The following is a 23,464-nucleotide window of genomic DNA, read 5'->3' as shown; positions in this document are numbered from 1 at the left end:
TCCTTGTATTTATTCTCTGAAACTGAACAACTTCATCATCTCCCAAGTTTATATTCTACCTGCAAACTGGATTCCATTTTGTGAAAAAATAGAAACAAAAAGGCATAGCCCTATTATGTGTTTCTGAATTAGTAACAGCCTCTGATACAGTCCAAGTCAAATGCATCTGTTTCTGTATCACCACATTGAAACCAAAGTAAGCCTAGTTTGGACTATTAATTATGTTATCGTTATATTTCACACAATCTGTTTTAAAATGCTTTTATGATATCACAATATTCTTGAAAACTTACTATATGCTCTTTTGAATGCATTATCCACCATATTGTGTTCCAAAGTATAATAGACATGCATGACTAGACAGTGGTGAGGTGATTGGAAGTTATAATCTTCTATCTTCTATTTCATCTTCCCACACTTCTGAAAAAGCCTACTCAGTCCACTGCTACTATCCACTTGTTTCCAGGGAGAATGTGGCTTACTCAGAAGGAAAGTGGTAAACCTTTTCCTTTCAGTAGCTTAACTGAGCAGGGAGAGGTATGCTAAATTCTTATAGAATGAGTGGAGTGATTCAGTGAGAAATGCATATTTTTATTATGTATATCAAGATTAAGGAAGTTGATACTGTAGAGTTAAAAGACAATAAAACAAAGAGATGCCTGTTTCCTTAGCCAATAACTACAGTATTTCTCTCCCTGTTTCTGTCTCTTTCTCTTTGCCTCTCTCTGACACACATAATATAACTAAATCCAAAAACACAGAAACTTCTGTAAATAATCATAAATCCGTATTGCATCTAGTTCCCTGTTCTCAGCTACCTGTGTAATTTCTTATAGCCCAACCCCGATCTCAATGCATTGGGGCTCAGTCCTCATCAGACTTTTAGCTAGCCATCCATTGCTTAAAGTTCACTATCAAGTTATGGAAAGTATTTTGGGTTTATTTTTTCTAAAATAAAATAGCTCTTATCTCTGAATCACTAGCAAGATAAAAACTGGTACCAACAAAAGTACAGGAGAGGATTTCCAATAAAGAGTATTCTAATTCTTCTGAAAATGTCAGTCCATTGAGAAAGGTAAAGATTGCTTTAGATGCACTCACGTCTCTGATGACATGCTGTTTTCTTGGCAGCATTATAGAACCTTTCTTGATTGATGGATTAATTTCCCAGCCTAGCTAATAGGAATGGTAATACAAAACTGTTCTCTTGTATTGGTAATAAGCCAGTTTATCTTCTTCTATGCCACAAAAAGTAATCCTAATGTGAAATAGGTAGCAGCCCATGTTTAAAGGATATTATTCTGTAGCTGCTGTCTTCATGGCATTCCACCATGTGAGATGATCAAATGTTAATAAATGCTTATCCCTACCCGGTGAGAAATATCAGTTTTTACAATATTTGGTTCATATTTTGAGGAAAACTCTTTCCTGAGGAGAAGACTATTTTATGTCTAGTTTGCTCAAACTTTGGCTTGTTTTTAAAATGTTGGCTATTGGGAATCATTTCCATGGATATCTTGAAAGTCATTTGTCCTTGAAATTTTATTATGTTGGGGACTTTTTTCTGAATGTAATAATAAAAGAGAAAATATCTTCCAAAGACCAAAACTACTACAGTTCTCCCAAAGGGGAAAATCCCAAAGTCTGCATATCTAGAGCATTTCATTTCATTTCATTTGTGTCATTGTAAAGTTTTCTGTAATTCCAATAATTACTAAATGATATGACTGTGGTTTCATATACACTACAGATGAGCCAGGAAGAAATTGGCTAAACTCCTGAACAGAGTCGACCTCATGGGTCACAGAGATCTAAAATCTGCACTTGATATGCCATGGGTCAGATGTTAGCTGCATGTGGGGAGGAGTGGGATATTCCAAGGTGGAATGATATGGACCTTTCAGAAATGGATCAAATGCATGATTTGAAATGCAAAGTTCTTGTCTCAACTGTTGTGTACTGGGTTCGTTGCACAGGAATGAAGACGAGGCGAGTGAGTTCAGCAAAGAGCATGGTTTATTGCTTGCAGGAACTGAACTAGAGAACAGGACTGCAGCTGCAGCAATTTATACCTTGGCCCCTAGGCGGTGGCCAATAGGTTTGAAGCAACCTATTGCTGCCTAGGGGCAACCAATAGCAGCGCTGGAGATGGGTTGTCTGAGATGATGGGAGCCGTTAGCTAGCTCCCTGCTCTAGCAATCTACCAGCCGTTACCACATGGTGTTAATAAGCTAGCCCAATACATTACACCCTCCCCTCTTAGAACAAACAACACTATAGCAACAATAGGAAGTAATTACAGCAGACATGTCAAACACAAGGCCCGGGGGCCAGATCCGGCCCGCGAAGTAGTTTCATGTGGCCCGCGAAGCCATCCTAGAAACAGTGAGGGAACGGCCCCCACTGCCTTGGCCCTGGCCCAGAGACCCTCCTTCTGCCAGAGACCCTCAGATCTGTCCCACTCCTGCCCAGGCCCCCATAGGCACCCTTGATGCGAACCATGTAGAGCTGGCCATGCCCACCCAGTAGGCCATACGCACTCTAGCCACACCCACCCAGTAGGCCACACCCACCCAGGCCATACCCACCCGGCCCCTTGAGGGCAACCGCAATGCTGATGCGGCCCTCAATGAAATTGAGTTTGACACCCCTGAATTACAGCAATACATTTTACAAAGACTTAACACTTGTGTGAATAGTGTCCACTTAGCAGCACAATAAAGTACTTACAATATTATAGCTCCATTGTCCTTTACAATCTTGCAGGTCAGCATTAAATACAAGGGTACATACAACATTATAGCTTTATTATTACAGAACAAAATCTTTCAGATAAGCAGGAGGTTTGCGTGGCCTTGTGGAATGCCTGGGGGACCCAGGCACGTCCTGGCCTACCAGCCTGCCCGCCAGGCTGGGTAGACCAGTGTCTCTTAGTTCAAGTGATTCTGAGTGGCTTGGTGCTCTCTGGCTGGCCTTTCCAGGTTGGCCCACCCCAGAGTCAGTTTGTTCAGCAGAGTTAGCACAGTGGCTGTAGCCATCAGGTTGGCTTTCTCCATCAGGGGACCCATGTTGCATGTCCGGGCTCCCCTCCTCTATGGCCAACTCCTTGTTGCTTGGGCTGTGAGAGCCTTCAGGGTCTATGCATGGGCCGGCTTGGCTGCCGGTTTGTGGACCTGAGTCAGGACTTATGACGAAGTCCTCATTTTGTGGTCATTCAGGGAAACACTTCCTAAGCTGATCTATGTGGCACCGGACAACTCGCCCACTCTCCAGCCCCACTTCGTAAGAGAAGGGGCCTGATGTTTTAGTAATTTTTCCAGGCACCCACAAATTCCCATGCCCATAGTTCCTGGCCCACACTCCATCGCCCACTTGCAGTCCCCTCGGGGGTTTTGGGCACGAAGCTAGCAGTAGTCATATTAGCAACTGGAATTACTTCAAGCCATTTAGAGTGGCTGTAGACCACTATAAGGAAGAGCTGTCCCTGAAAGCGAAGTCTATGTGAATTCTAGACCAGGGAGCGTGCAGCATTTCAGGCCTAGATTGTTGGCATGTGTAACATCCATGCACCTGGGCTTCAATGCTCTTGTCTAAACCTGGCCACCATAAGTAGCTTCTAGCTAAAGCTTTCATACGGACAATACCCAGATGACCTTCATGTAGTGATTGTAAGACCTTGTCTCTTAGTGTGGTGGGGACTATGACCCTGTTCCCCCATAGGATACAACCCTGTGAGCTGATAGCTCGTGCCTTCTAGTAAAATAACTCTGGAATTCAGGGCCTGGGCTTTTATCCAGCCACCCTGTGTGTACCCAAGAAAGTACTCTACTTAATGTCTTATCAGCTGTTGTTTCTGCAGCTATGTCCCCAGCATGGAGGGGAAACTCTGGCAAGTCCTGAATGGACAATATGCGGGCTGCTGGGGCTGGATCTGGTTCAGTTTGTGGCAGTGGAAGCCTACTCAGGCCATCTGCATGGCCCATTTCTTTGCTGGGTTTGTGAATCAGCTTAAACGTGTAAGCTGATAAAAAATAGACCATCTCAGCATTCTAGAGGATAATATGTGGGGTGTCTGTTTGTCTGTGGTGAATAACCCCAATAATGGTTTGTGGTCTGTGAAGACCGTGAAATTCCTGCCATATAAGTAGTCATGGAATTTTTTAACTCCAGCTACAATGGCCAATGCCTCTTTGTCAATTTGAGCATAGTTACGCTCAGCAGAAGACAGTGTCCTTGAATAAAATGCAATGGGGGCTTGGGTTCCATCTTTCTCTAAGTGACTCAAGACTGCACACGAAATTTATTTATTTATTTATTTATTAATTTAATTTATATACCGCCCTTCTCTCAAGAGACTCAGGGCGGTGAACAGGGCAATACATAAAAGTTAGATACAAAAATTAAAATTAAAATTATTAAAACATGATTAAACAATGCCCATAAATAATACAAATTTAAAATTGAAGTTATTAATAAAAATCCCACCCCGTCCCATCAGGCCAGGCCCGCTTGTTTAAAGAGATGGGTTTTAAGGTCGCGCCGGAAGGAGCGGAGATCGGGCGCCATCCGGAGCTCAACCGGAAGATGGTTCCATAAATCCGGTGCACCCACAGAGAACGCTCTCCCCCTGGGGGCCACCAGTCGGCATACTTTGACCGGCGGCACCCTGAGGAGGCCCTCTCTGTGGGAGCGTACTGGGCGGAGGGAAGTTGACACCGGCTGCAGGTGCTCCCCAAGGTATTCTGGACCCATGCCATGAAGGGCTTTGTAGGTCATTACCAACACCTTGAACCTCACCCGGAAGACAACTGGCAACCAATGCAGCTCGCGGAGCAAAGGTGTGACACGGGAGTATCGGGAAACTCCCAATACAACTCTCGCGGCTGCATTCTGTACCAGTTGGAGCCTCCGAGTGGTCTTCAAGGGTAGCCCCATGTAGAGAGCGTTGCAGTAATCAAGACGAGAGGTCACGAGCGCATGAGTGACCGTGCGCAAGGCATCCCGGTCTAGATAGGGCCGCAACTGGCGCACCAGGCGAACCTGGGCGAACGCCCCCCTAGTCACAGCTACAATATGATCTTCTAAGGAGAGTTGTGAGTCTAGGAGGACTCCCAAGTTGCGAGCCCTATCTACAGGAGGTAATGACTCACCCCCCATAATGAGGGGTGGGATATCCTGAATATTCCGAGATGCCGGTACGCACAGCCACTCCGTCTTGTCAGGGTTGAGACGAAGCCTGTTCCTCCCCATCCAGACCCGGACCACCTCCAGGCACTGGGACATCACGTCGAGGGCATCACTGGGGTGGTTTGGGGTCGAAATGAATAGTTGGGTATCATCAGCATACTGATGATACCCAACTCCAAAACCACGAATGATCTCACCCAGCGGTTTCATGTAGATGTTGAACAGAAGGGGCGAGAGGACCGACCCCTGAGGGACTCCACAAGCGAGAGGCCTCGCGGTCGACCTCTGCCCCCCTGCCAACACCGACTGCGAGCGTCCCAGGAGATAGGAGGAGAACCACTGAAAAACCGTGCCTCCCACTCCCAATCCCCTGAGACGCCGCAGCAAGATACCATGGTCGATGGTATCGAAAGCCGCTGAGAGGTCTAATAGGACTAGAACAGAGGAGTATCCTCTGTCCCGAGCCCTCCAGAGATCATTCACCAGCGCGACCAATGCCGTCTCCGTGCTGTACCCAGGCCTGAAGCCCGATTGGTACGGGTCTAGATTATCCGCTTCATCCAGGACCAGAGGGAGCTGATGCGCCACCACACTCTCAACAACCTTCGCAAGAAAGCGAAGGTTGGAGACCGGACGAAAGTTATTCAAAACAGCCGGGTCCAAGGCAGGCTTCTTGAGGAGAGGTCTCACCACCGCCTCTTTCAAGGCGGCAGGAAAACTACCCTCACTCAAAAAAGCAGATATAACCGCCTGGAACCAGCCTCGTGTCCCCTCCCGGGCTGCATAAACCAGCCAGGAAGGGCACGGGTCCAATAAACATGTGGTGGAGCTCAGCCTCCCCATGATCCTGTCCACTTCCTCCGGAGTCACAGGATCGAACTCCTCCCAGGTGACATTGACAAGATCGCTCGTGTCCTGATCGTCCGATACTGCCCAGTCGGAGTCCAAACTGGTCCGAAACCGAGCGATTTTGTCCGACAGATGTTGACTAAATTCCTCGGCACGCCCCTGCAAGGGTTCCCCACTAACCTCCTGGTTAAGGAGGGAGTGGGTCACCCTAAACAGGGCGGCCGGGCGATTATCTGCGGACGCGATGAGGGTAGCGTAGTAGTTAGATCTCGCTACCCTCATCGCTGCGAGATAAGACCTAATATGGGTTCTTAGTCGCAATCGGTCGGATTCAGATCGGCTGGACCTCCAAACGCTCTCTAGGCCCCGTCTCCGACGCTTCATCTCCCGGAGCTCCGTGGAGAACCATGTAGCCCATTGGGATCTGCGCTGGGTCAGGGGCCGCAAGGGTACAACTCGGTCAAGTGCCTCCGTGGCCGTCCTTTCCCAGGCTTTCACTAAGGCATCTGCCGAGCTGTGAGCTGAGGAGGCAGGTGGGGACCCCAGCGCTGCCTGAAACCTCTCAGGGTCCATTAAGCGCCTGGGGCGGAACCATCTAGTTGGCTCAGCAACCCCACGGTGGGGAGTGGCAAAACGGAAGACCAGCCGCAGGAGATGATGATCGGTCCATGACAGGGGCATAACAATTGGGGAGCCCCCACCAAGATCATCTAACCACCGACCAGATAAGAAAACCAAGTCAAGGGTGTGGCCTCCCTCATGGGTCGGTCCATGAATTACCTGCGTCAGGTCCATAGCCGTCATGGAAGCCATGAACTCCCGAGCTAACTCAGATGCTCCTCCCAGGGACGGTAGATTGAAGTCTCCCAAAACTATAAGTTTGGGAAACTCAATCACCAGCCCTGAGAGGATATCGAGAAGCTCAGGCAGGGCTGCTGCTATGCAACTAGGCGAAAGGTACGCGAGCAACAAGCCCAACTGCGCCCTAGGACCAAACCTCAATAAGAGAGATTCACACCCGACTATCTGAGGAACGGTGGCCTCCTGCGGACATAAGGTCTCCCTCATAACCACAGCCACTCCCCCACCCCTACCCTGAGTCCGAGACCGGTGTAGCACCCGGAAGCCTGGTGGGCAAAGATCAACCAGGGGGATACCACCCTCTGGGCCCAACCAGGTTTCCGTGATGCAGGCCAGGTCCGCTTGCTCACCCTCGACTAGATCCCGGACGAGGGGAGCCTTATTAGCAACGGACCTGGCATTCAGGTACACCAGTCGGAGCTCAGGTGGCTGCACATCCCCGCTCCCAGAACCTTGGGTCGAAGGCAGAGGGTCGGAGCGCCTCACCGCTTGTAGGTAGCGGAGAGGCCCTCCCGGAGACCGATACGGCCCTCTGATCTTACACCTGCTGCCATTCCCTATCGTCGTGGGAATTGGCAATCCCACAACCCGCTCCGGAGCTCCAGAGATGACCGACCCTGGCTCCCCCTCAACGCGATCTATCCTAGGCCTGGTCTGAACAGCAGTTGGCGGATTACCCCCCTTCTCCAACCAACCGCAACCCTCCCCCCTCCCTAACCCTACAAAAAATTTGGCTAAAAAAGTAATCAGGGGCCTCTTATTAAATTTATGTCTTAGGCCCCTGTTTCTGCCCGGCCATCTCTCAGGGTCCCAACAGTCGGAAATTAAATATGTCCAGAGAAATAATGGAGACAGTGGAGCCTGTGTCCAGCTCCATCTTACAGGGAATCCCTTGCAGCTCCACCTGGAGACTACATTTGGGTTTAAGGGGGCGTCGGCCCCCAGTATGGCAGACACTTCTACGGCTTGAGCAAAACCCCATGCTGAACGGCCCTGGGGCCCTGGTACCTCTCCTGGTCGGATCTTCTGACTGGCGATTCCATGGCTGGTCCCTCTGGCGACCTCTGCAAATGGATGCAATGTGGCTGGTTTTTCCACAGGCCTGGCACGTGGCTGTCCAGAACCTGCAGTCCGAGCATTGGTGGTGGCTGCCACAACCTGGACATCTAGGCAAGAGATCTGCCTTGTAAGAAGTCTCTTGCCGCTTGCTGCAGGGCTGTTGTTTGGGTTGTCTGTGCAACTTGTTGACTTTGGCGTCTTCTTTGGAGTCCTCGGTGAGTTCTGCATCCTCGTGGTAGACGGATTCTTCACGTAGCGTCGTTCTGGCAGGCCGGATCATTCGGATGGCTCCACCATCAGCTTCGTCCTCCATGACTTCATTCTGGGCATCAGCGAATGACAGGACTTCTCTTGCAAAAAGTTTCTGTTGCAGCTCTCTGTTGCAGAGGCTGCAGACGAGCTGGTCTCGAAGTCACTCTTTGACGTCTGAAAATCGACACAGGCGTGCAGCCTGCCTCAAGGCCACAATGTACTCGGATGTGGTCTCTCCCGGCTGCTGTATTCGTTGTTCGAAGGTTTAGTGCCATGCAATTACCGACATGTTTGGTTGGAAGTGTTCCCCGAGCTTCTTCTTTAGTTTGGTGTAGGAGACGGATTCCAACGGCGTGGGCGCAAACAGGTTTTTGGCCAGATTGAACATTACTGGGCCACACACACAAAGCAGCATGGTGGCCTTCAGTCCGTCCTCTGTGATCTGGTTTGCCTGAAGGTAGTTCTCTACCTGGGACAGGTACGAGGGCCATCCTTCTGGTTGCTTGATGTCGAATTCTCGCAGCCTTCCGACCTTGGGCATTCTGCTGGTCTTCACGGCTGGATCTCAGCATCTTCAACTCCTGCCTCTTCGTTGCCCAGGGACTGGTCCTCTGAGCGTGTGGCCGCTAGCGTGGCTTAGCTAGGCGACTGTAGGGGGGGGGGAGAAATTTGCTTTTCCCACCAGGTGTGTGCTGCCTCTCCCCTAGTGACTTTCAGCTTCGACAGAGAAGCAGGATCCCACCTTCGTCGCCAGTGTTGTGTACTGGGTTCATTGCACAGGAATGAAGACGAGGCGAGTGAGTTCAGCAAAGAGCATGGTTTATTGCTTGCAGAAACTGAACTAGAGAACAGGGCTGCAGCTGCAGCAATTTATACCTTGGCCCCTAGGCGGCAGCCACTAGGTTTGAAAAACCTATTGCCGCCTAGGGGCAACCAATAGCAGCACTGGAGATGGGTTGTCTGAGATGCTGGGAGCCGTTAGCTACCTCCCTGCTCTAGCAACCTACCAGCTGTTACCACGTGATGTTAACAAGCTAGCCCAATACATTACATCAACAGTTATAAATTTACTGCAAAATATTTTCTGTAGAATTTTGCATCTCCAACTTCCAATAATCACTAGCTAGGATGAGAGGTTGTAATGACTGATGGGAGTTATATTCCTAAAGGTAACATTTGGAGAAACGCACAATAGTATACATTTGTCTTCTCCTAAAATAAAAATGAAACACACAATGCAATTTATTATTCCTCACAGTTTCTAGAGTATGCCCAATTGCAACCATTCTTTCTATTTATATTTGCCAGCCCAACCCATCTCACAGGGTTATTGTTTTGGGGAAAGAGGAAGAGGAATTTGTGTTGCATGTGTTTGTTACTTTGAGTTATTTGTAAAAACAACGTAGATAGATAGATAGATAGATAGATAGATAGATAGATAGATAGATAGATAGATAGATAGATAGATAGATAGATGAAAGAAAGAAAGAAAAGAAAAAGAAAGAAAGAAAGTTTGTAGGCTCCTTGCATCTCATTCCTTCTACCATTGCCTTCCTGTGGCATATCTTTTCCTTGTATGTTCTATTTATCTTTCTTTAACCCAAATTCATTGTACTTATAAACTATGTTAGGGATCCAATTCCTCCCATTCCTTTCATTTTGCCACACAAACCTTTTCCTAACCTGAAAAGTTATCCATGCCTTGTGCATTTCACCTAGCTTATGTGGTCGCCATCAGATGAAGTACCTCAAGCAGTCAGTCTGCGGCTGATGTGAAAACAGGCGAGTCTCAACAACAAGCTTAGAGAAAGGTGTCAGGTATAAATCAAGTCTTCAAACAAGCAGGGTGCATTCCAAACTTCAGAGAGATTTCTTTGTACAAAGTGATTCTCTCTCTCTCTCTCTCTCTCTCTCTCTCTCTCTCTCTCTCTCTCTCTCTCTCTCTCTCTCTCTCTCTCTCTCTCTCTCTCTCTCTCTCTCTCTCTCTCTCTCTGCTTTTCCTTGTGCCTGGAAGAGGATGAAAGCACAAGGGTGGGGGGTATTCATTTAGTCTAATAATGAGGGTGAAGCTCACAGGCATAGTAATTTGGCAGCTGTTCTGCTTCCTGTAACAGTTCAACTTAGTCTCTCTCACACACACTCTTTTTAATCCAGGGACTTCTCAAGAAAAACATCTTTTGTTGTTACCTGCTGGTGGTTCATTTTATGTAGGAACCATGCAATTAATCTTGTTTGTATTTAAAAAGACCGGGTTGCCTCAGTAAGCTTTCTTGACCTATAATTAAGGAATATTAAAACTGTTACAAAGATGTAATGTTGAATATTGTAGGAAAGGTGAGCTACCTTTTTACCATGGAAAAAAATTCCCACTTATGTTTCACTTGAGAAAATGCCTTATATTCTTTGCTATATTGTTCTCTTTGTTTAAAGGATAGAAATGCCTAAAGCTTTAGTCCTTGTTACAGAAGGGTAGAGTTTCTATATGTTCAAAATACCTTCTGGTATCTTATATTAAAGCCAGTTTTTAATTATAATGTTTCTTAATTTCTTCTCAATTTACCCATGTTTGCTTGAGAAAGCTTCATCACACACTGACACATTTGAGTTGTATGTGAATGTTGAGTAATTAAATGGAAAAATTAAGCATATCCCAGTTTTGAATATGGCAAAGACATCCAAAACTCAATATGTGGGTTTTAAAGCTGAGTTACACAATGATATAAGCACAATCCAAATTATTCAGGAGATGAAGAAAGTAATCGTATCAAATTTCTTACAAGTCTTTGAACATAAAAAGACTTGGACAGATATTTCTGCATGGTTTTGCCTTAATTCAGCAGCATGAAAACATTTAAAAACAGCCCCTTATTATTAGTTCTTTTCATATTCCTTGAGAAGTTATTCTAATACATTTACATATTTGGTAAGAAAATATTCAGAGAAATAAATATCAATACTAAAGATGTGAACCTGCAAATCAGGGCAAAGAGAAATTTAAGATTAAAATTTATTTTAGCAGGAATTATTCTTTACACCAGACATGTCAAACTCGCAACATCACGTGACATCACGCAACGTATTGGGAAGGTTTTGCCATTGCCGGCAATGGGGTGGGCACAGCTCCCGGATGATGCATCTGACCCGTGGGCTGGCAGTTTGACACTCCTGCTTTACACCAAGGTCTGGTCACAATAATTTCCTTTGGTGCAGGCAGTCCTTGACTTACAACCACAATTGAGCCCAAAATTTCTGTTAACTTTGACCATTGTAACTTTGACCAGTCACTAAATGAACTGTTATAAGTTGAGGACTCCCTGTAGTCTGGCCATAACATTTGAAGGACCAGAATGGAGAAGTTACTTTGCTACCTCAAAGTTTCCTTCTAAATAGAAAAGAGTGAAGTGCAGTTATAGGTAGTTCTTGAGTTACGACCACAATTGAGCCCAAAATTTCTGCTGCTGAGATCGTTGTTAAGTGAGTTTTGCTCATTTTACGATCTTTCTTGCCACAGTTGTTAAGCGAATCACTGCAGTTCTTAAGTTAGTAACATGATCATTAAGCAAATCTGGCTTCCCTATTGACTCTGCTTGTCGCAAAAGATGATCACATGAACCTGGGACATAGCAACGGTCGTAAACGTGTGTCAGTTGCCGAGCATCTGAATTTTGATCCTGAGGCCACGGGGATTCTGCAAAGGTCATAAGTGTGAAAAACAGTCATAAGTCCCTTTTTTCAGTGTTGTTGTAACTTTGAATGGTCACTGAATGAACTGTTATAAGTTGAGAATTAGCTGTATTTCTCTTTCCAATAGTTTTCACAGTCCTAACTCCTTTCGCTTTAAATAGTCTCTCTTAGTTCTCTATACTTCAAAATCCAAAGCTTTACATAAACAGGACTTTTATAGGAAAACTTCAGTTATTTTATTTCCATTTAAACGACCCATTTCACTATTGTAGTTTTAAAAAGTTAGTATTTGCTTTGCTGTATGGTAACTGATCTCTTAATACACAAACTGAAAACACTCATCATTTTGCAGGTTTGGACCCATAAAAAGGTTTTATGTAACTAACGTAACCATCATTCTAAACTAAGCATCAAATAATTTCATGAGTTTATGTACATATCATTTTTAAACCTGAATGCTTTTGCCACTTAATAGAGTACATTCCCTTTTGCTCTGCTGCTTCATGAAGTTATTAAGTTGGTATTATTAATATGATACTTGATTATATATAACAGTAGATGAAAAATGAGTTTGTAACTACTAAACCAAAACACAGCTTTCTTCGGTAGTATGTATCAGTTCAAGTTCCCCCATTTAAAAAAATAACAAAAACATTAGTAACCTCTTGGTGGGTGTGAAATGAATAATCTGAGGTGATTTGATTGATAATATCTGTCAGCTCAAAGAACTGCAGAAATATGTTGATTCTTTTGAAAACCGTTGTAGTCATTGAATTAAGTGCTTCTGAATTTAGAACATAAGAACTGCAAATGTAAGAGATCCATTTTTTTCATTCCTTTCTATCATGGGCCAAAGTTGGAGGCATAAAATGATTTCGTTTAACCTTTAATTTTTACATTAATGGCACAAGTTAAAAAAAGTCATTCTCATGTATTTCCATAGATTTCAATGAGATTATTCAGATGTTATTGATTCCATGAATTTGCTTTGGTTTCATTTGGTCAAATCTTTTCTTGTTTTGCCATTTTTAAGCAACATTTTGTATTTTTCTTATTGTCTATGAAAGAGCTCATTGATATTGAATTTTGGGACTAAGGATATACTGAGGTTCTTCTTACTATGTCACTGTCAAATTGTAGAGCTGAAAATAGTCTCAGAGCTGGTGTTGCAGTCCTCCCAGTAACATGGCATAAGACCTGGTTCTTCCTCAGGACTTGGGCTAGAAAGGGTGACACATTTTTGTTGGGTGATTTATTTATCTCCCCCATCCTTTAATATTGTTTGCATTATATTGCATCATTTTTGTATTTGTTTATATTGCACCCTTCCCAGAATCATGGTGGACTCATGATGGATTCAGTAAATAAATAAATAAATGTTTGGGGCTGGGCAACTTCAAAATCCAATTTGAGGCAGCCTTCTTTGGTGTAGCTCAGGGGTTTATCCCACCCAGGAGAACTATAGGCATGTCCCAACTGGTTTCCGTGCCAACAAATGATGTGGATTATATACTCAGTTTGATCTACTTTGATCAACTGTTCTGTGGTAAGGATGTCCCAGGCTTTCTCACTGTCATGGAATGACTACAGTTAATCAATATAGTGGCCACATCTCACTTTAGTGGTATTTGAATGAGCTTCACAGCTTCATATAAAATATTTATATCCAAGTCAACAGTCTTCTTAAAGTGGCTTACAGGCAATAGAATTTAAACAAACACAGTAAATATAACTTCAAAACAACCATGTTCTGTTTTAAAGGCAGTTGATGATAATCACCAACAGTATAAGGAGAGAAGAGAATTCAGTGAAACAGATATTTGTGATGGTTGTAACATAACATCATGAAATCAATGCAGGCAAATGCAAAATGTTTCAGCACAGAGTTTCTTCACTCTTTTTTTCCTGCACAAAGCACCTAAACGAAGGGAAGTGCTCAGCTGCCTATGATTATGATCACCTCTTGACTTTTTACATTTTAGAGAGATTGTAGACAAATCTAAGACAGATGCAAAGGAAGCCAATGAGACTAAGCAAAGAATTGGAAAATACTGTATATCCTATGAGGAGAGATTGAAGGAAGTGGCTTCCCCATAGAAAAAAGGACCCTGATTTTTTTTAATCATCTCAAAATGCAAGGTAGTAATTAAATTACGTTCTTGAATATTCTATTTGAATGTTAGGAAAGAAACCATCATAAATGAAATCAGTTTCTTAGTTTACTCAGCTACAGTATCTGTTGAGGACGCTTTAATATGGATACCTACAATGAACAGGATGTTGGACTTCATGGCCTAAATGGTCAAACTTTAAGATTTTATGACTTTTTGTATTATCCCTAATTTAGCAACTCTCCTGGTATTGTGGGAAGTTGAAACAGAGGAAGGAACACTACATTTTATAGTATTTCATCAAGTGTTCCTTTCAGTCTGAAGCCAACCTTGGCATTAATGTTGTGTTGAATCACGTTATACAGTATAAGCAATTAAAATCAGCATCAAACTCATGTAACTGGAAGCAAGGAAACGAATGCTACTATGTTACCTAAATTAAAGTTTAATTAAACTTCAATTAAAACAGGCAAACACTGCTGTCAGCATTTTTCCTAAAGATGTTACATATGGGGGAAAAATATGTTGGAATCTATAGAATGTGAACTCATAACGTTTATGAACTCATATTTATTTTTAAAAGGAAAAGGAAAGGAATACATCAGCCTTTGCCATTCCACACAGTTTTACGTATTTCCATTACTTTGAACTTGTGCTAGAATGATTACTTCCAATAAAATATCAAATCAGCAGGCAAACAGCATGTTCCTTACTAATGCACTTTTCAAATGATGTGCAGTACTTATCTCAGTTTTTTGTTTAAAGAAGAAGGCATTCATAGCTGAAAAGTTGGGAAATTGTTGGCAAACTTTGTTCAGCAAAGACATAGTGATTATGACAGAATGCAAATGTTACTATTTTAACAGTGAGGTAGGCTCTGTTTTTGTGAAATGCTAGAATTCTAGCCGAAGTCTCAGACCTAAATGACAGGTAAAATTGCACTTAGGGCAAATTCATTGTGTGACTTCTTATAGCTTACATATAATAAGGCAATCATCTGAGAATGTTTTACATCTTGTTTTGCTGCATGGTGAATAAAGATGTATATTTTGAACTGGCACAAGGTGTTTTTCCCCCAAGTGTTGCTTCCTACAGATATTGTTTCATAAAAAAAATGAAAGTATGATTTACAGGTATTTCTCATTTAGTGACCACAGTTGGCAATTCAGTTGTTAAACAAAGCGCTCACTAAGTGAAACTATGTCTGTGCTTATGATCTTAAGGTCATAAATGTGGGGATTGGTCTCAATGTTATTTATTTGTTTGTTTGAATCCTGGCCTTTATTATTTTTATAAACAATACAACATGGCAGACTTATTCAACACTTATTTTTCTCCTCCTGTTTTCGCCACAACAAAAGTCCTGTGAGGTGAGCTGAGCTGAGAGAGACTGATTGGCCCAAAGTCACCCAACCAGCTTCCAGGGCTAAGGCGGGACTTGAACTCCAGGTCTCCTGCTTTCTAGCCTGGTGCCTTAACCACTAAAACAAACAGGCACATTGACTGTGTAACTGTGAACAGTCACTAAATAAAGCAGTAGCAAATGAGGACTGCCTATATTTATATTTCCTATGATAGATTCATGAATAGAAACTAAGCCATTATTTCTTGATCACGTCAGAGTTAGTTGGGTTTACATAATATATTAACTGCAGCTCATAACTTACAAAAAGTTGTTTATTCTTGTGTGACCATAAATTTTGAGTAGAATAGATAGAAAGTGCAATAGCTTTGCTCACACCACATGTTAAACCAAAATCAATACGTGAGAATGCAGCTCTGAATAATGAAACCATTGATCAAGGTAGCACCATTCCAATTGGAATTTGTACCATACACTGAACTGGCCTGCTTTGTGACTTAGTTGATTGTGTGAACCCGCAAGTGTTGTTTACAAGCATGATATGTAAAATTCTTTCAATAAGGTATCTTTTTCTGAGCTTAAATATAGGTAGCTTGCTTGCAAGTGAGGAAATGAAACCCTTTTTGCTATATGGTGAGCAAACTAATTGCCAAGATCTTAACAGAAATAAATAATAGCTTTTCAATAAAGCCCATAAAGAATGATATACAGTTAAATTCTCAGCCCATATATACATAGATTATAAAATAAATGTCCAATGATATATTTGAAATTCTGGTAAATTAATATATCCTTTGTTAAAAGATAACCTTATTTTAGCTAATGAAATTCTTGGTGGTCTATCTTCCTATTTACAATTCCTCAGTAATGTATTGATCTGAATAAAATATCTGTTTGGAACTAACAGTAGGATGCATTTTAACATATAAATCAATTGAGAGTAATATTCATGTTAATAACAATTCCACAATGGAATTATAATCCATCTATGAACATGCATTGCAATCTTATTTGAAAGATAATAATTTCCACATTTTTGAGATGCTTTTGTTTTATATAATTGTAAGTATTCGATACGTTCTGTACAGATCCCTACATCTTACATTTACCTATTTGATTGATTATATCTAAAGGAAGTAAATTAGATTTTTCCAAATGAATCTTATAAAGTAAAAAATTACCAAATTGTTAAATTGCCCATTTTAACAGGAAAACAGAATAATTATTCAACATTGCCAAAATATCACCCATCCATAATTTATATTCAGAATCCATGAGAATAATAGGTAATACCATAAGATTGCCTAATGCTAAAAGTCATCTACCACAGATGACCAACTGGATCCAAACATTTGGGTTAAGTATCTGGGAAAGACCTTGGAAGATGAGAGGAAGAAAATATCTACACAAAATAACTACAGACCTCTCACATCCTGGACATAAACTGTTTCAACTCCTCCCCTCAGGATGCCACTATAGGGCACTGTATGCCAAAACATCTAGACACAGAGACAGTCCCCCCACCCATGCCATCTAAACCGTTAATTTGTACAAGATATAAGATTGTGGCCAGAGCAACTGTTTACATTGCATGGCTTTGCACTGATTCACCTCCGGGCTGAGTGCTCAGTCCCTGCCTTATTCACTATACACATATGATTGTGTATCGTCTGACCCATCCACTGCGATCATTAAGTTCGCAGATAATATCACCGCATTGGGTCTTATTACAGGTGGAGATGAAACAGCGTACAGGGGGGAGGTTCAAAAACTATCCTCATGGTGCCTAGAAAACAACCTGCACCTGAACATCGGCAAGACAAAGGAGATGGTGTTAGACTTCTGGAAGAAAAGAGAGGAACCTGCCCCACTTTACACTGAGGGGAGCTGTGTGGAGAGAGTTTCCTCCTTTAAATTCCTGGGAGTCTACCTCAGTGAAGATCTCACCTGGAAAAGTAACACAAACCAGGTGGCTAGAAAGGCCCAACAGAGACTCCATTTCCTTAGGGTCTTGCGAAAGAACAAAGTAGAAGAATGACTGATGACCTCCTTTTACCTGTCCACTATAGAATGCATCCTCTCATATTGCATTATGGTTTGGTATGCTGGCTTGACAGCCACGGATAGAGAGACACTACAGAGGGTGGTGAGCACAGCACAAAACATCATGGGCTGTCCCCTCATACCACTAGAAGACATCACTAGGGCCCACTGCCTTAGAAGAGTGAGGAAAATCCTCAGGGATGACTCACACCCTGGTCAGCACTTCACTCTTCTATCATCGGGTAGGAGATATAGAAGCATAGCCAGCTGCACCAACAGGCTGAAGAACAGTTTCTACCCATGGGCTGTCAGACTCCTGAATGGAAAATAATTCCATGTCAACACAGTATGATAGACTTGCGGGGCTGGCACGCTGTGCAATAAGCTCACATGGTGCAATAAGATTGTGTGTTTGTTAGTAGGATTCACTGGATGTTTTTTTTATTTTGTCTTCACTGTGAATTTTGTTGGGAGGGGGTGCACGAAGGGAGGCTCAGCCGACTTCATTGTACACATGTTGTACTTTGACAATAAAGGTTGATTTAATTTGATGGGAGAATATATTTATTTGTGGGTAATTTGCGCATTTAAAGTTTTCCACATAAAACATCTGTTGAAGACCCACTGAGGTACATATTAAAAAGTAAACATGCTACAACTCTGTCAGAGTCCATGGGAACCAAATGCGAAACTGATTCTGATGATAGGATGTTTGTTAGATCATCTCTTATACCAGCCAAACTGGCCTTTAAGGTTAAGGAATAAAATCTAAGACAGAACCAGGTGATAGAAGCTCCTGTTCTATGTTTCCTAAAGCTACTCAAAAGCATATGATTTCAATGGGAACTGGTTAATGTGGAACATGTGGGTAATAAATCCTAAAAGAGCCAAACATTTGTAAAGATGATAAAAAGGATAAAGGTTCAAAATTGAAAATCTAAGGATCCCAAAAAACTCAGAAAAACTGTCCCTTTTCCATCATTCATTCAATTGCTCTAAGAAACAACAAATATGTCTAAGATTGGACACATGAAATTGGTGGTTTCCCATGTAAATCAACTCCAAAATAAGCCCTATTGAAACCATTGGGACCTACATCTTGGTAAGCATGCATAGTATTACAACTTTGACAATTCTACGTTGGAGTTTTGAAAGCATTCAATTTTTGTTATATTTTAGTAAAAAAAGAGAAAATAATTCACTTTGATTTTGACTCTCTCTTATGTCAATAGAACCATTTTTGTTCTTTTATCACACCTTTGCATTATTCAACACAGCAGTGGAAGAAAATTTGTATTATCAGAGTAAATGGGCCATTGTTAAGAAAGGCGTTATTCCCTGCTTTCTGTGTTTGATTTCTCTGTGATTTCATTGATTGTAATTATCCTTCCAATGTGAATGTATTCTGAAAATCCAGGAAAACATTACTGATTATTGACCACAATCAACAAAAAATAATGGAGGAAAAAATGTATTTGCTGTAGCATGTAGCAAGAAGACAATGTAGATAGTGTTTAAATGAGCTGTATGCCTTATGAACATCTTAAAGTCTTTAAAAGGTCCTGGCAATACCTATAAACAATGTTAATATAATGATGATGATGATAACTTTATTGTCACTTTGAATGTACACCAATCGGCATACAGCAAAATGAAATTTCGTTGCATACAGCTCTCAAAGGGTCACCACCTCCGATATATACTCCTTGTTCGGGGCCCGCTCAAATTTCACATTGTCCATTTTAATAAACCAAAAGCAAGAAAAATCATACAAGATGGTAATCTCACCATACAGGATTATAGCATCAACAACTTTTAAAAGATTTATTCAACAGTTCTCAACAACAGTTTTATTCTAGAACTGAGCCTGCTATGATTTAATGGGAAGTAACCTGTGTAGAATTGCAATAGGATCCTTTACAGAAGTATAAATAATAACACACTTTCCTTTTTGTCCAAATGTAGGCTATATGCCCCACCAGGGAGAAACAAACAATGGTTTTAAGACTTTTCCTATATGCTATAACATTATTGTATGCTAATTATAGATCCTGCAGACTTAAAAAAATATCATTTTGTCTGATACTATATTGCCATAATACTCAATATGTTTGTAAAAACTCTGTAGCAGAACAAACTTCTTATTCATTGTGTATACTTAGGCTTTTTTTGTATTGCATTGCCTAAAGTGAGCAGAACAGGCAACCCTCAACTTATAACCATTTGTTTAGGACTGTTCAAAATTACAATGGCACTGAAAAGACTTACAACCAGTTCTCACATTTGCAACTGTCACAGTCAGTCATGTGATCAAAATTCAGGTGTTTGGCAACCAGCATGCACTTACGATGGTTGCAACGTGTGATCACCATTTGCAACCTTCCCAGCTGGCTTGTGACAAGCAAAGTCAGTGGGGGAAACTGGATTTGCTTAACGACTGCATGATTCACTTAACAGCTGCAATGATTTGTTTAACAACTATGGCCAAAAAGATTACAAAAATGGGTGCAACTTGCTTAATAACCACCTTGCATATCAAGGGATATTCCGGTTCCAGTTTTGGTCATAAATTGAAGACTAGCTGTAGGGTAAGTCCCTAAGTTCATGAGATGCATGTTAATAACCCTGCTTTGGAGTAATGCTGAAAGATATTCCCATAGCCACTGTCAAACCATTTCGTATATAGAGGAATCATACTACAAAAAAGATGTTGAGACCCTGGAAAAAGTTCAGAGAAGAGGAACTAAAATGATCAAAGGCCTGGAGACTAAAACATATGAAGAACAGCTGCAGGACTTGGGTTTGGCTAGTCTAAAGAAAAGAAGAAACAGGGGTGAGTATTCCAGTATTTGAGGGGCTACCACAAAGAAGAGGGGTTCAAACTATTCTCCAAAGGAGCAGAGGGCATGATAAGAAAATGAGGGCATGGTTGGAAACTGATCAAAGAGAGAAGCAACTAGAATTAACAGTGAGGACAGTTAACCAGTGGAATAGCTTGCCTTCAGAAATCGTGGGTGCTCCATCACTGGAGGTTTTTAAGAAGAGACTGGACAGTCACTTGTCTGAAATGGTGTAGGTTCTCCTGCACGAGCAGGGGGCTGGACTAGAAGACCTCAAAGATCCCTTCCAGCTCTATTCTATTCTAAGCATTCCTACGTTTTTAGTCATGTAAAAAGAAGCATCCCACACTTTCAAAGACTCAAGTTTGAGCCAGGAAAGGAAGAATACAGAAATGGGGGGTGGGGTTTAAGTTACCTGGATTTTAGTTGTTTGAGGTCTTCCGTGTTGTTATGAGGAATGGAACAGTCCACAAAGAGTAGGATGAGTGAGAGAGTGAGACCTAAAGTAGATTTTGCAGAGAGATTTTGGATCATAAATTCCAGTTTATGTTATTTATGCAAAATAAGGGTAACTGTCTTTTAAAAAGTACTGTAAAGAAAGCATTTGGGTTCTGAAATCTTCCTTCAAACACACAATACACTTTGACAGTTTACAAAAAAAATGTCCTTCCCCATTCCATGAGTGGATTAGATTTAAAAAGCAAGCTCCATTGAGATCAGTTGATGGACAGATGTGCTGAAATGGAGAAAGTGGCTATGCTGAGGCTATATATTACTTGGAGGTAAACAAGCATCTTTCATTGTTAGCATGGAATTGGACTTTGACTCTGAAAAGAGATTCTGAGAACAAAAAGGGACATGAGGGAAAGTAATTACCAGGAAGAAAATGTGGAGAACTGAAGTAGCAATACCAAGATTTTTCTCAGCCCAATGAACTGCAACATGTGCTTCATGTCCACTCTTTTGGTTTACAAACGCATTTTCCCCTCTGCAAGTTATTGTTCTACTCATCTACTCATTTTCTTGATTAAAGATCCCATTGTTTGAAAGTGTTCATCTTACACATTTTATTCTTAAAATTCAATGAAACAATGTTTATTTGCATGCTGCTCGCTGTCTTAATGCCTCAGGACAGCTGAGCTATTAAAGGAAGAACCATTAAAACTAGAGAAATACGGTACAATTAAAAGGAACCATAAAACATTATTGAAACAACCCATTTAAAGCAATGAAAACAGTAAAAATTATTAACAGAAAGTCTAGATAAATAAGTATGCTATGAGCCTTCTACTAAGGTAATCAGAGGTGATGTCGCTTGACCAGTGGCATTTTCTTCCACATCACGGTACTTGCAGAATTACTCGTAGATGTCAAATATATTTGGGGTGGGACCCAAAAAACGTTATTTCCTTAGACATCTAAGAATGTAGAGCAGAGTGAACAAGAGTACATAACGTGCTTCCTTCATATCCTCCTTTAGCTGAAATGCATACAAATTATTGGCCAGCTAATTATTAGCCCATGGAATTCCTATCAGGGAGGAAATATCTCTACAATATTACAATAATTGTAATTTTATCTGTATTTATAGGAATGAATGGTGATTATTCCATTATGTGGGAGCAAAATAGTTAAGCAAAAACATGTTCAGTGTTCAATTTCAGGGATGTCCACACAGAATTATTTTTTAAAAAGGCAAGTTGATGACTATGACAGTACAATTAAAACTTTGCCTGTTGTTTATTCATGTGAATTCCCACCATTTTGGCCACCATCTTGATCTTGTTACAATCTGAGGTTACCACAGATTAATTTTAAGTTCTCAGATAAGCAGTTTTCCAAATTTCCAAATGTGGTTCTATCCACAGGTGTTGAACTCAGTTCCTGAAATTCCTATCCATTATGGATCCCAAATGGCAGTTATGAAATTTGTAATCTCTAATTGGCATTGCATTGGAAAAGCTACATTATATGCACAGCTGCACTCCATGATGGAGTAAGTCCATGCATCTGATGGAGTGAATTGTAGCTCATGAAAGCAAACTCCTTTTAATAAAATTTAGTAGATCCATAAGTGCTACCAGACTTCTTCTGTCTTCTAATAATGTATTGTTTTCTCAGTTAACAATTGTTCCATATTTATGCCTCATTTGTAAATGTTTGGGTTGAATCCATATAAAGCACTGCATTTGTGATGATACAAAAATTCCATATGCTGGATATATGATTGCTTCTTACCCACTTGTTCAAGCTACCACTTGATCCTGCAACCATATTGAACCTGCATGTGAAAACCAACCCTATCATTATTTCTTCCTGCTCTGTAAAGTAGATTATTTTTAAAGTTGCTAAGAAATCTCTCTCCTTACATAGTGAAGAACTGTGGTGTTTAACAGTTAAACACCTGATGACAAACATTATTTTGTTCTACTAATTATTATTATTATTAATAATAATAATAACAACAACAACAACAACAACAATAATAATAATAATAATAATAAGTTGGAAGGGACCTTGGAGGTCATCTAGTCCAACCCCCTGCTAAGGCAGGAAGCCCTATACCATTTCACACAAATGGCTGTCCAGTCTCTTCTTAAAAACTTCCAGTGTTGGAGCATTCACCACTTCTGGAGGCAGGTTGTTCCACTGGTTAGTTGTTCTAACTGTCAGGAAGTTTCTCCTTAGTTCTAGGTTGCTTCTCTCCTTGACTAGTTTCCATCCATTGCTTCTTGTCCTGCTTTCAGGTGCTTTGGAGAATAGCTTGGCTCCCTCTTCTTTGTGGCGGCCCCTGAGATATTGGAACACTGCTATCATGTCACCCCTCACCCTTCTCTTCATTAAACTACACATACCCAATTCCAGCAACCGTTCCCTATATGTTTTAGCCTCCAGTCCCCCAATCATCTTTGTTGCTCTTCTCTGTACTCTTTCTAGAGTCTTGACATCTTTTTTACATCGTGGTGACCAAAACTGGATGCAGTATTCCAGGTGTGGCCTTACCAAGGCATTGTAAAGTGGTATTAGTACTTCACGTGATTTTGATTCTATCCCTCTGTTAATGCAGCCTAGCACTGTGTTGGCTTTTTTGGCAGCTGCAGCACACTGCTGGCTCATATTTAAGTGATTGTCCACTAGGACTCCGAGATCTCTCTCACAGTTACTACTATCGAGCAAGGTACCACCTATACTATACCTGTGCATTTGATTTTTCC

This window comes from Vipera ursinii (genome assembly GCF_947247035.1).
Source record: "Vipera ursinii genome assembly, chromosome: 4".
Taxonomy (NCBI): Eukaryota; Metazoa; Chordata; class Lepidosauria; order Squamata; family Viperidae; genus Vipera; species Vipera ursinii.
The sequence above is the reverse complement of the archived record's forward strand: the minus strand, read 5'-3'. Positions refer to the sequence as shown.